An 11,291-nucleotide genomic window follows, 5' to 3' on the forward strand; every position below is an offset into this window, starting at 1 on the left:
TATAATATGTCTGCAAGTCTATTTCTGTTTTATCACACTCTGTTTTAGTTGTCTCTTTCCCCTAATTTAAATAGATTTCAGGCTTTTGTCCACCAAAACTAATAATAAGCACTCGGGCAACCATCTCTGAGCTGTATCTTAAATGAGGCAAATTTAGGATGAACCATGTTTCCCAGTAAGATAGCCTTCCTTGAACACCACCCCTTTACCCATCACTCAAAACAAATATCAGAAAGCCAGGGAATGAAAATGATTTCACTCCAGAGATAACTTATTGGTAATAGTAAACCACTACCGAACATTTTTTAAAATGAAGTATTAGTAACAAATTATGTAAGACAAACCCCACAGACAATCACAACATTACAATACACAAGTGTGGGGAGATGTTGAGACTGGGGATCGCTGAACTGGGCTGGGAGCTCATTTGAACTTTTGTCTTCTGAGCACCTGGCATATGGTAGGCGCTCAATAAATGTCCAACAAAGTAGAGCAAATTGAATTTCCAAACTGAGGAACCGGAGTTTTCTTTACCTTCTGCTTTCAGGAATGCTTCTGATCTGGTATGTCTTCCCTCTGGCGGGCTACCACCTACTCGCTCTCAACACCTTTGCTTAGGCATCACCTCCAAAAGCCTTCCTCCAGCCTCCGACCCCTCTCTTTCCCCCTCCCCACAATCATCTCAGGGCTGAGTTAGATGCCCCTTGTACAAACGGCTAAGCAATGGAGGTTCTCAAGGGAGAGCAATTTCACATCCCTCCTTTGTGACATCTAGCAATGTCTGGAGACGTTTTTGGTTGTCAAAATGTGGTAGGGAGGCGCTGCCACTGGCATCTGTTGTGCAGAGGCCACGGATGCTGCTAAACATCTACAATGCACAGGACACTCCCCAACAACTAAAAATTATCCAGCTTAAAATGCCAGTAATACTACGGCAGAGAAGCCTTGTGCTAAAGCATTCTTTATCAGATGTGTATCTGTCCTTATACTTACCACGTTGTATTATAGTTCTTTGTTTGTATCTATACTTTATACCCTTTAGAGAAAGAAACTTTTATCCACTTTATTCAAATTAGCTGGCACCACAGATCACAATGTTGTACTTACAAACCAAGGGTCATGAATTAATTTGTTGCTGGAACCTTTTGTTTATTTCTAGTGTCTGGCCTCAAACCTAAAACATGAATGACTGAATATATGTTAGTTAATTCTTGACTACTTCAAATTCATCTCTCGTCTTCCAGCCCATTCACATGATTTGGAGAAATTCGCCAGCTTGTTATCTTAGTATTTCAAATTAGAATCTGTTGTTGTGTGCGATGTGGAGTTTTTATTCCTTACGATTATGCATAAAATTTTAAAAGTAAAGTTTTTCCAAGCATTAATCCTTGGGGTACCATACCACTCACATTTCTCCATTATATGAAGTATCTCTTTCTTTCCTCCACTGGCTTCCATCTTTGCTAAGGCTCCCTAGGCATGGCAAAATAGGCCGCAGGACTTACGGTAATTCTATTGCCCAACAGTTGTCACTGGAGACAGATTTTTTTTTTTTTTTTTTTTAATTTTATTTATTAATTTATTTATGGCTGTGTTGGGTCTTCGTTTCTGTGCGAGGGCTTTCTCTAGTTGCGGCGAGCAGGGGCCGCTCTTCATCGCGATGCGCGGGCCTCTCACTATCGCGGCCTCTCTTGTTGCGGAGCACAGGCTCCAGACACGCAGGCTCAGTAATTGTGGCTCACGGGCTCAGTCGCTCCGCGGCATGTGGGATCCTCCCAGACCAGGGCTCGAACCCGTGTCTCCTGCATTGGCAGGCAGATTCTCAACCACTGCGCCACCAGGGAAGCCCTGGAGACAGATTTTTGAAAGCCTCAAATCCATTTCCAACTAGGGCCCCTTTTTCTCCCTTATCTGCATTTTATTGACCTACTCCAAGAACTGACAGAGGTTAGTTCGGTGTAATTTCCTTTTACAGAGAGCCCCTGATGCCTATTCCTCTGTTAGTTTTGTGTTTAAATGTTCAGTGGATTTGTTTTCTGTTCCTTTTTCAGCTGGTATCTTGTGAGGCCCGCTCAAGGGATAATATTAGCTCCTCTGAACAATCTGGACAAGAGATGTCAACCCACCAGGCAGGGGGTGCTGGCAGTGGGGCTCCTGGGAAATGAGCATGTGTCTGATTTCCCACAGAGCTCATCTAACGCTGCACCCCAAGGTATACATATTCCCCTCAACTCGGTGTCTCTGCTGTTAAGGTTAGCATGATATTTACTACTACTCTGTCTTTAAGAAAAGGAAGAATGTGGCACAGTAGCACAAACAAGGACTTTGGAGTCCAAGAGACCTGCCTTTGAGACTCAGCATTGTTATTTTTTTGGTTCTGTGACCAGGAACATTCTTAACCCCATTTTCCTTATCTGTAAGCAGGAGGCAATATCTACTTCAGATGCTTAAGGAATTAACACATGCAAATATTTAGCAAGAGATCTGACTGATACCAGGTATTCAATAAATTAGAGCCCCTCCTTTTCCCAATAACTTAGTTATAGATTATCACATAACAGTGAATTAGAGAGTTCAAGTATAAGAGCTACTCCGAAATCCTTTTTCTAATGACAGAGCAATGAGTGCACTGAATCACAGCAACAAATGTGATCCTCTGCATGAAAGACACAAAACGTAGTGAAAGCCACAGTGTGGCTTTTCTTGGGGGACTTCATCTGTGGTCATAGAGCTCCATGGACCCCTCTGATAAAGTATCCCCAGGCAGCTCTCTGTTGGATGGGCAGCACACTAGGCTTCTATTCTTCTCAGTTTTCATGTGGCTGCCTCTTTTCTCTCAATCTCAAGGACCATAGATTCCAGCTGGTTAATACATTGCATACTGTGCAGTAGATGCTATTTTAAATTACGGCACTATATGAGAACATGCAAGAAGCACATAAAAACCATTTGACTTTTTTGACATTTCCATGCTTTTCTGCATAAATACTTAGAGGACACCTTCCAAATCTCCCCAGTGGTCCGTCACAGCTAATCTCAAGGGAAATACAAAACACAGCAGCCGAGTCCCAAGAAATACGATAAAAGCAAGTGACTCAAAACCTCAGGTGGCCCCATCCTGCATGTTTTCTTTCCCACAGGATTTTGTGCCTGGGTGATCACTTTTCCTTTAGTTAGGAGTAAACTGTATCTTAGCTGCTGCTCTTCCATATTCGGGACGCCACAGATCTTTGATTGCCGAGACATTGCGTGTTGCATACAGAGCTGGCTTTAATGACGTGTTCACGGGAAACTAATCTGCCTCGTCAGGGAATTGACACTCATCTCAGCTGCTCTGGAAATGGGAGTTGCTGATTTGTTTGCCAAGTGGATGGCTTCTCTGAGATCAGCATTCAAATGCTGCATTGTTAGTAATAATAATACGCTAAAGCTCTTCAAACACTCGAATATGTTTCTCCTAAAGCCTGACAAATGCTTTCAATCTTCGATGGTCTGTATTTTAAGTAGGATCTTAGCTCTGGGAACTTAAAAAATTTTTTTTCATGACGGCAAGTTAGACCTGTCTTCTCAGCTGGTCTCATACCATTTTTATATAAATTAAGTGCTTAAAACTCATTTAAGAGGAAAACATTCGGAGGCCCTTTGCATTCCTGTATCCACTCTAGTGAGTTTCTCTGTCAAAAAACATTGACTGTTTCTCAAATATCACTAAGAACATGTAGATTTAAAAAGATAATGAATGAGCCAAGTTGAGGAAATCCCTACTATCTTTTGTGCTCAATTCCCAAAGTAAGAGACGATTGTATGTTTGGATTTGTAACAGACACGACTTATAAACGTTTACACATTTGCTTATGGCTGTGTGTGTGTGTGTGTGTGTGTGTGTGTGTGTGTGTGTGAAAACAAACGTAGCAAGTCCAATTCTTAGCCCACAACTCAAAGGCGTACGAAGTAGAACTTCCTTTCCTTCTCTGTCACTGAATTCACTTTCTATTTTTAACCTCAGTTGTCCTCAGTTTTCATTTTGGTTCTAGTTCTTTAAGAGGAGATCAAAGGTTGAGGGTGGGGGAGGTCTGATCTGGTCACCGGTTTTAAAATTGCTTATCCACTGTATTATGTATCCACTGTCACATCCTCATGCCCTCTGGTCCTTCATCCAGGACTTGCATTGTCCCTTGTAAGGCTGGAAGGCTGACTTGCATTGTCCCTCATTCCTAACCTCAAGGCCTGGTGGGCTTTTGCCCTTGACATTTTGGTGCCTCTCTTTAGTGCATGAGCATCGTTTTCTTGCTCCCAGATAACACTAGCCATGGAAATCCTCTGGAATTAACACCCTACTGACTTGTAGGTCACCCTTGAGCGTGTGTATGACTGCCCTTGCTCTGTCTGTTGTAGCAGGCTGCAGCGGCATAGTTTCTGCTCCTGTTGGCTCTGCAAAACTACCTAGGATTCTGCATTTCTGCAATGGGTGTCGGACTCGCACCAAATGGAGAGAGCAGTTCCTCACAAATCCAGCAGTTTACTCTCTCCTGGCTTCCTTCTAACGAGCTTCCCACCCCAATGTGGGAAAAGTAAAATTTGTCTCTAGACAGGGAGCCCTACTCTGAGTTCTTCAGAGGTGTTTTGAATCTGTTGTTTGGGCCACACCTCCCCTTGGAAGCTTTTGCTTTTGGCGATAAAAAGGTAGAGATGGCTCTTTTTCCCTCCACTTGTATTATATTAAATCTCTTCCCTGAGGCATTGAGAGCTTAATGGCCTGAGTACTCAAATTAGAGAAAGGTTAACTAATATAAGGAAACACAGGTATAAAACCTTGGTTTCTATTTCCAAATATTGTCACACTTCACTAAATATTACTGTTTTAACTATGTGTCATGCTAAGTATTAACAAAATTTTAAGAGAGCTTCATATTTTATAGAACACCTTATTTTTAGCATATATATGATCCAGCAATCCCACTCCTGGGTATATATCCAAAAACAAAACCACTAATTCAAAAACATACATTCACCCCAGTGTTCACAGCAGCATTGTTTACAACAGCCAAAATATGGAAGCAACCCAAGTGTCCATTAACAGATGAATGGATAAGGAAGATGTGGTATACACACACACACACACACAGACACACACACACACGTGTACACACAGTGGAATATTAGTCATAGCTAGTGGGAAGCAGCTGCATTGCACGGGGAGATCAGCTCGGTGCTTTGTGACCACCTAGAGGGGTGGGATAGGGAGGGTGGGAGGGAGACGCAAGAGGGAGCGGATATGGGGAAATATGTTTATGTAAAGCTGATTCACTTTGTTATACGGCAGAAACTAGCACACCATTGTAAAGCAATTATACTCCAATAAAGATGTTAAAAAAAAAAAAAAAGAAATTTTGACCTTTGCAACAACGTTGATGGACCCTGAGAGTATTATGCTTAGTGAAATAAGTCAGAGGAAGACAAATATTGTTTCATCACTTATATATGGAAACTAAAAAATAAAACAAACAAATGTATATAACAAAACGATATATAAAGAAAACAAACTAGTCGATACCAGTGAGGAGAGGGAAGAGGGGAGGGGCAAATAGGGGTATGAGATTAAGAGATACAAGCTACTGTGTACAAAATAAACAACAAGACTATATTGTACAGCACAGGGAAATACAGTCATTATTTTGTAATAACTTTTAAGGGAGTATAATCTATAAAAATATTGAATCACTATGCTGTATACCTGAAACTAATATAATGTTGTAAATCAACTACACTTCAATTAAAAATTTAAAAAAAACACAAAGCATAGAGCAAGGTACCCTAAGGAAGCACAGACATCTAAAAAAAAGTCAGTATTTAGATACCTATAGGTAAAGGGAATCCTAAATATTAGGTCTCTTAGGTCTTTATTCCAAATGACCTTGAAATTTTCTGACTCTGAATATCAATTTTCCCAAATTAGGTCTCTTGAAAACGAGTCTCTGCAAATAACAAGCAGAAAGATGAAGAAGGAATAAAAGGATATAAATTGGCCAAAGACCAAATTATATTTGGCTGCTTAGATTTCAGCACTGATTTTACTTTATTTTTCCAACTATGGTAAATATCATGAGACCCTATCAACCCTTACAAGCATGTAGAATGCCTTTTTATATCCTGTTTTCTCTGATTTTATATCCTATAATCATCTTCATCAACTGCCCTTTGCCAAATATTTGTTCCTCTTAGAATCCTTCCTTCCTCAGGCTAAGTTAGTTATCTCTTTCCTTAGGCTTTCCAAGTACCTTGTGTCACTGTTAGAATGAATCACAAGTTGCATTTATTTCAATAGATGTCAATTTTCTCTTTTTCTCTACTATAGTCTGTTTATAAATTTTTTACTGTTTTTTTACTTTTGTATCACTGATGCCCAGAGTAGCATTTGGATGTTCATTAAATGTTAAGTGTGGGGGAAAAGGCAGGTAAAGAGTAAACTGTGTCCTGGTAGAGCTGGGCCTTAAAGTTCATTCATTCATTCAATTAGTGAATCAGTCATCCAAAAATACTCCTTGAGCACCTACTATATGCTAAGCACCGCCTAGGCATTAGCTTTAGTACAGTGAACAGAAGCGAAAAATTCCCCATTGAGCTTACTTTCTAATAGAGAATGAAGACAATAAAAAACAAATAAATAGAGAAAATATCAGTCGTCTGAAGGAAATAAAGCAAAGTAGAGAAAGAGAGGGACCCCAGATTGGGAGGGTATTGTCTTTTACAGAGAGCAGTTCCAAAAGGTCTAACCACCTCAAATAAGGTCATATTTGGGCAAAGATCTAAAAGGATATGTGAAACAGATGATGCAGATATCAGGGCTGGAGGGGAGGAGGGACCATTCCATGCAGAGGAAACAATAAATGTAAAGGTTCTGAGGCAAAATGGTACCCACTGTGTTTAAGGAACAGTACTGAGGCAGTGTAGGTAAAGAAGGGGGATGGCAGCTAATTAGGTCTGAAAAGTCTTTTATGCAGGTATTTTTAGTCTATGACAAAGGTTTTGGATTTTATTCTAAGTGTCATGGGATTTCATTAGAAGGTTTTGGAACATAAGATTGATATGATATTAAATCATGATTGACATGACTTTAGTGTTTAAAGCATCACTCTGAACGCTGTGTAGAAAAGCCTGTATGGGCTCCCGGTGACCACCGGAGCACTGGCTAGGAGGCCACCGCGATCGTGCAGGAGAGAGCTGCTGGGGGCTTAGACCCAGGCTGGGAGAAGTGGACTGATTCTGGATTCATCTAGAAGACAGAGAACACAGGACTTCCTAACGGAATGGAATGGATGGTGAGATGCACATCTGAATTAAAGATTCCTTCGGGATTTGGGGCTTGACAAACTTGGTAAGTGGTCCTGCTCCATCCTATGAAGAGAACACCGAGGAAAGAGCTAGTTTGGGGGTGTAAGGAAGGGAGCAGATGAATCAAGAGCTCTGCTCTAGACATTATTGGGGAGGAAAAGCTTTCCTTGACCCTCTAAGGGTCCCCAGTTGGGTCCAAAAATTAAACTGACAAAGGCAGATTGACAGGAGAAAAGAATATACATTGTATTAAATTTTTATGTATATGGGAGTTTTCACAAGACAATGAAGACCTGAAGAAGTGACCACAGCAGGAAGCTTTTATACCTTCCAGACAAACAAACAATCCATTTGTGAAGAACTGACAAGACTAAGGCATTTGGGTGAGGGGTAGTAAATGGTGAAGTGGTAGCTAGGAAGATGAAGGTTAGTTTAACAAGGTTTGCTAATCTTGTGAAAGCAAGATTTTTCAGCCCGCAATTCCCTGTCTCTGGTGATAAGAATGTGTTCCCTCCTCCAGATACAGGGACGGTATATTTCACGTGGGAGTTTCATGACCTGTTTCAGAGAAGAGGGGAGGGGGGAACAGGTCAGAGTGCCCTTCCTGCTTCTGCCTTTTAGAAAATTCCTGCGGCTTAAGGTATTTAATATGTCAAGGTGCCCTATTTGGGGTAGCATGTCCTGAGCCCTATAAACATGTTTACTTTGAGGTGTCTATTTGACATACAGGTGGAAGTGTGGAGTAGGTGGTAAAAATGAGAGTCAGCAGTGTAGGGTAGAATGTGACACTGGGGCTGTGAATCTAGAAGTCAAGAAAATGGGTGAGATTAGAGAGAGAGAGAGAGAGGGAGCTTGGGGGAAAGAGGGAGGGAGTGGGAGAGAGAGAGAGAAAGGGAGAGAGAGGGATCCGAGGATTGAGGCCTGGGCACTTCAAAGTTTAGTCAAAATAAGTTGAAGAGAAGAGGATGGAGAAAAAGAAAAAGTGTTGCTCCTCTATCTCTGAAGTCCAGGTAGCCAAAGTGTGTCGGAGTTTTTAGATGGTGTTCAGCTGGGTCACACGATGCTGAAAGGCAGGATGGGATAAGGACTGAGAATTATGGATTGACTTTGGCAATAAGGTGGCCATTGAAGACACTAACATAATCAGTTTCAACAGAGTAGTGGGGACTAAAGCCATTGGAGTGTGTTCAGGAGAATTGAAGGAGCAGTGGAAACAGTAAGTATGTACAGTTCTTTATAGGAGATTTACTATAAAAGGAGTAGATACATAAGGTGCAGCTAGACATAGATTTGGGTAAAGCGAAAGATTATTATATTTTTAAGTTTTAATCTTGAAATGACAGTTGATGCCTAAGATGCTGCAAAAGTATTACAGAGATCCCGTGTTCCCTTAACCCAGCCTCACGGTAATATTAAAGGTTTAAAATAAGATGTATCACATTTTTGTGTTCTTGTGAGAATTATCCAGTGTATTGGGGACAATGGATGATATAGGATAAATGGAGGTAAGTGTATCTGTAAAGCCCTTTAGTAGGTGAAGGGATAAGATCTAGTACACAAGTGGAAAAGTTGGACTCAAATCTGGGCATGGCATTGTAACTCACGGAAAGATGCGATATACGGTTTTCATATTTATTGGTGGGAACTTGTATGAATTTTCATCAGATTGCTCCTATTTTCTCCTGAAATAAGAAGTTGAACATGTGAAGATATGATGAGGTGTTGCTTGGTTGGAGATAACGGGAAAGAATCACTTAGAAGAGGGCCAATCTCTGGACTAAGAAAATGCAGTAGGATCACGGTTAACCCTAAGGCCTCTGTAAGGTTTGTGGTCATCATATGAAAGTGAGACTAATCGGTCTCATAGTTTGTTTTTCTTCAGTTATATTCAATTATTTGGGTGAAGGTGAAGAACAAACGGAGAGTTGAATTTTAGCCAGGGTTGGCGTTTCAACCAGAAAGTAGGACAAAGAGAGACAGGGGTAAGATAATCAGAGATGTGCTTTAAGGAGTGATTTCTATGATGGATCACGGAATCTAAACTGCGTAAGGAAGGAAGAGAGGATATAAGGTAAAGAATGGTCAGTGGCCTGGAAATCCCAGCAGAGTCAAACATTTTTGGAGTTTAGATACTGGAGTGAATGTGCTTGAAGCGCAGGCAGTAGAAGTCAGAGAGGGGAATGTCTGGAGATTGTGGAACCAGTGCAGATGTTGGAATAATAAGCACGGAAGGAAAAATCTGAGGTGAAGAATCACCAAGATTATGATAGTGGTAGTTTTGGAGAGACCAGCCATAAACCAGATCGTAAAAGATTTGAGGAGAGTTGGGGAGGGACCCAGACATCTGTGCATGACAAGCCAGAACCACCAGCCCATACGATGCTTTTGTTTTTCTTTTTCTGTTTTTAGAAAAAAAACAAACACCCCAGCACCCCCTCTGGACAGACATTGCCATGCAGAAGGTCGACTTGGAAGTGAATGGTTCCTTTGAGCCCCTTAGAAACAGGAATCTCACTCAACAGGATGCGTCCCTGAGCCAGGGCTTCTGGCTTAGCAAGAAGAGGTCCGGCGTTCCCGTCAGATTGGAAATTACTGTGCAGGCACTCCTGTGCCCCTGCACAATCTGGTTGGAGTAGATGACGAAAATTCAAAGTCTCTGGGCATTTTACGGAAAAAGGAAGAAGCAACCTTCCAGAAGCAGCTACTAAGAATAAGAACACTAACTCCCTTCCCCCAACTCAACTGTATGTGAGTGTGAAAGGAAAGGAATCATTTTCTGTGGAATCAGTGTCCTCAGGGAGCATCCACGCTCAGGTAGAAGAAGGTAAAGATACTTTCACAGACCCATCGTGATGAGCATATAGGGATTTTACCCGTGAAAAGTAATGTGTCTCATAGGCACAATGGAGGGGTCTGAGGATGAGACTGAATCTGGGCTTCTTGTGAAGATTAAAATAATTTTGAATGAAGAGAATAATAGGATTAATCCTGATTGCATCTTGAGATGAGATGAATAATCAATTCTAATTATTACCTCCTTTCATCAAGAATTCTGGGACTTCCCTGGTGGTGCAGTGGTTAAGAATCCACCTACCAATGCAGGGGACACGGGTTCGAGCCCTGGTCTGGGAAGATCCCACATGCCACGGAGCAACTAAGCCCATGTGCCACAAATACTGAGCCTGCGCTCTAGAACCTGCGAGCCACAACTACTGAGCCCACGTGCTGCAACTACTGAAGCCTGCGTGCCGAGAGCCTGTGCTCTGCAACAAGAGAAGCTACCGCAAAGAGAAGCCCGCGCACCGCAACGAAGAGTAGCCCCCGCTCGTTGCAACTAGAGAAAGCCTGCATGCAGCAACAAAGACCCAATGCAGTCAACTGCATTATTATGAACTTTCATCAAATCTTTAACCGTGGTCATTTTTAAGTCTTTTGTCATTTACAGACAGTTCTGGGTGTACTCTGATGCTTTTGCAAATATGTTCCTATAAAAGGGTTTCATCTTCAAGAAATTCATGGAAAAGACTCTGACAAGTACAGGTTTCTGGTAACTGACTGTACTGCTGAACTGAATGAATAAGCATTTTCAGAACTCTAATGAAAAACTGATGAACTCATAAAAGTGCTAACAAAAGATCAAGATGAAAAAAAAAATTAATTACATGGGACTGAGTGAACTGATGAGGATGAGTATAATTTTTGTGACTTTCTGTCTGAATTAAAAAATAAATAAAATAAAAAAAAAATAAAAAAGACCCAATGCAGCCATAAATAAATAAATAAATAAATTTAAAACAAAAAGAATTCTGTGGCATTCTTGATGAAGTGGAAATGCTGGTGGAGTGCAAATGTGATTGACCCAAATGGGCTACCTTTGCCCACCTTTGCCTGACTTGGCTGAGTTTAGTGTGGAAGCTACAAGAGGGACTTACACAGAGAATTAAGGGTACACCAGAATA

General features: G+C 41.3%; 1 long non-coding RNA gene across 1 annotated transcript; it reads left to right on the forward strand.

The window, feature by feature from the left end:
* The first annotated feature begins 1,456 nt into the window (after nucleotides 1-1,456).
* On the forward strand, nucleotides 1,457-10,710 carry LOC309643311. The gene is made up of 4 exons (XR_014253677.1): nucleotides 1,457-1,525; nucleotides 1,842-7,375; nucleotides 8,998-9,156; nucleotides 9,742-10,710. It is a non-coding gene; the product is annotated as an uncharacterized lncRNA (long non-coding RNA).
* Nucleotides 10,711-11,291: the final 581 nt, after the last annotated feature.

This window comes from Balaenoptera physalus (assembly GCF_965194825.1).
Source record: "Balaenoptera physalus genome assembly, chromosome: 1".
NCBI lineage: Eukaryota > Metazoa > Chordata > Mammalia > Artiodactyla > Balaenopteridae > Balaenoptera > Balaenoptera physalus.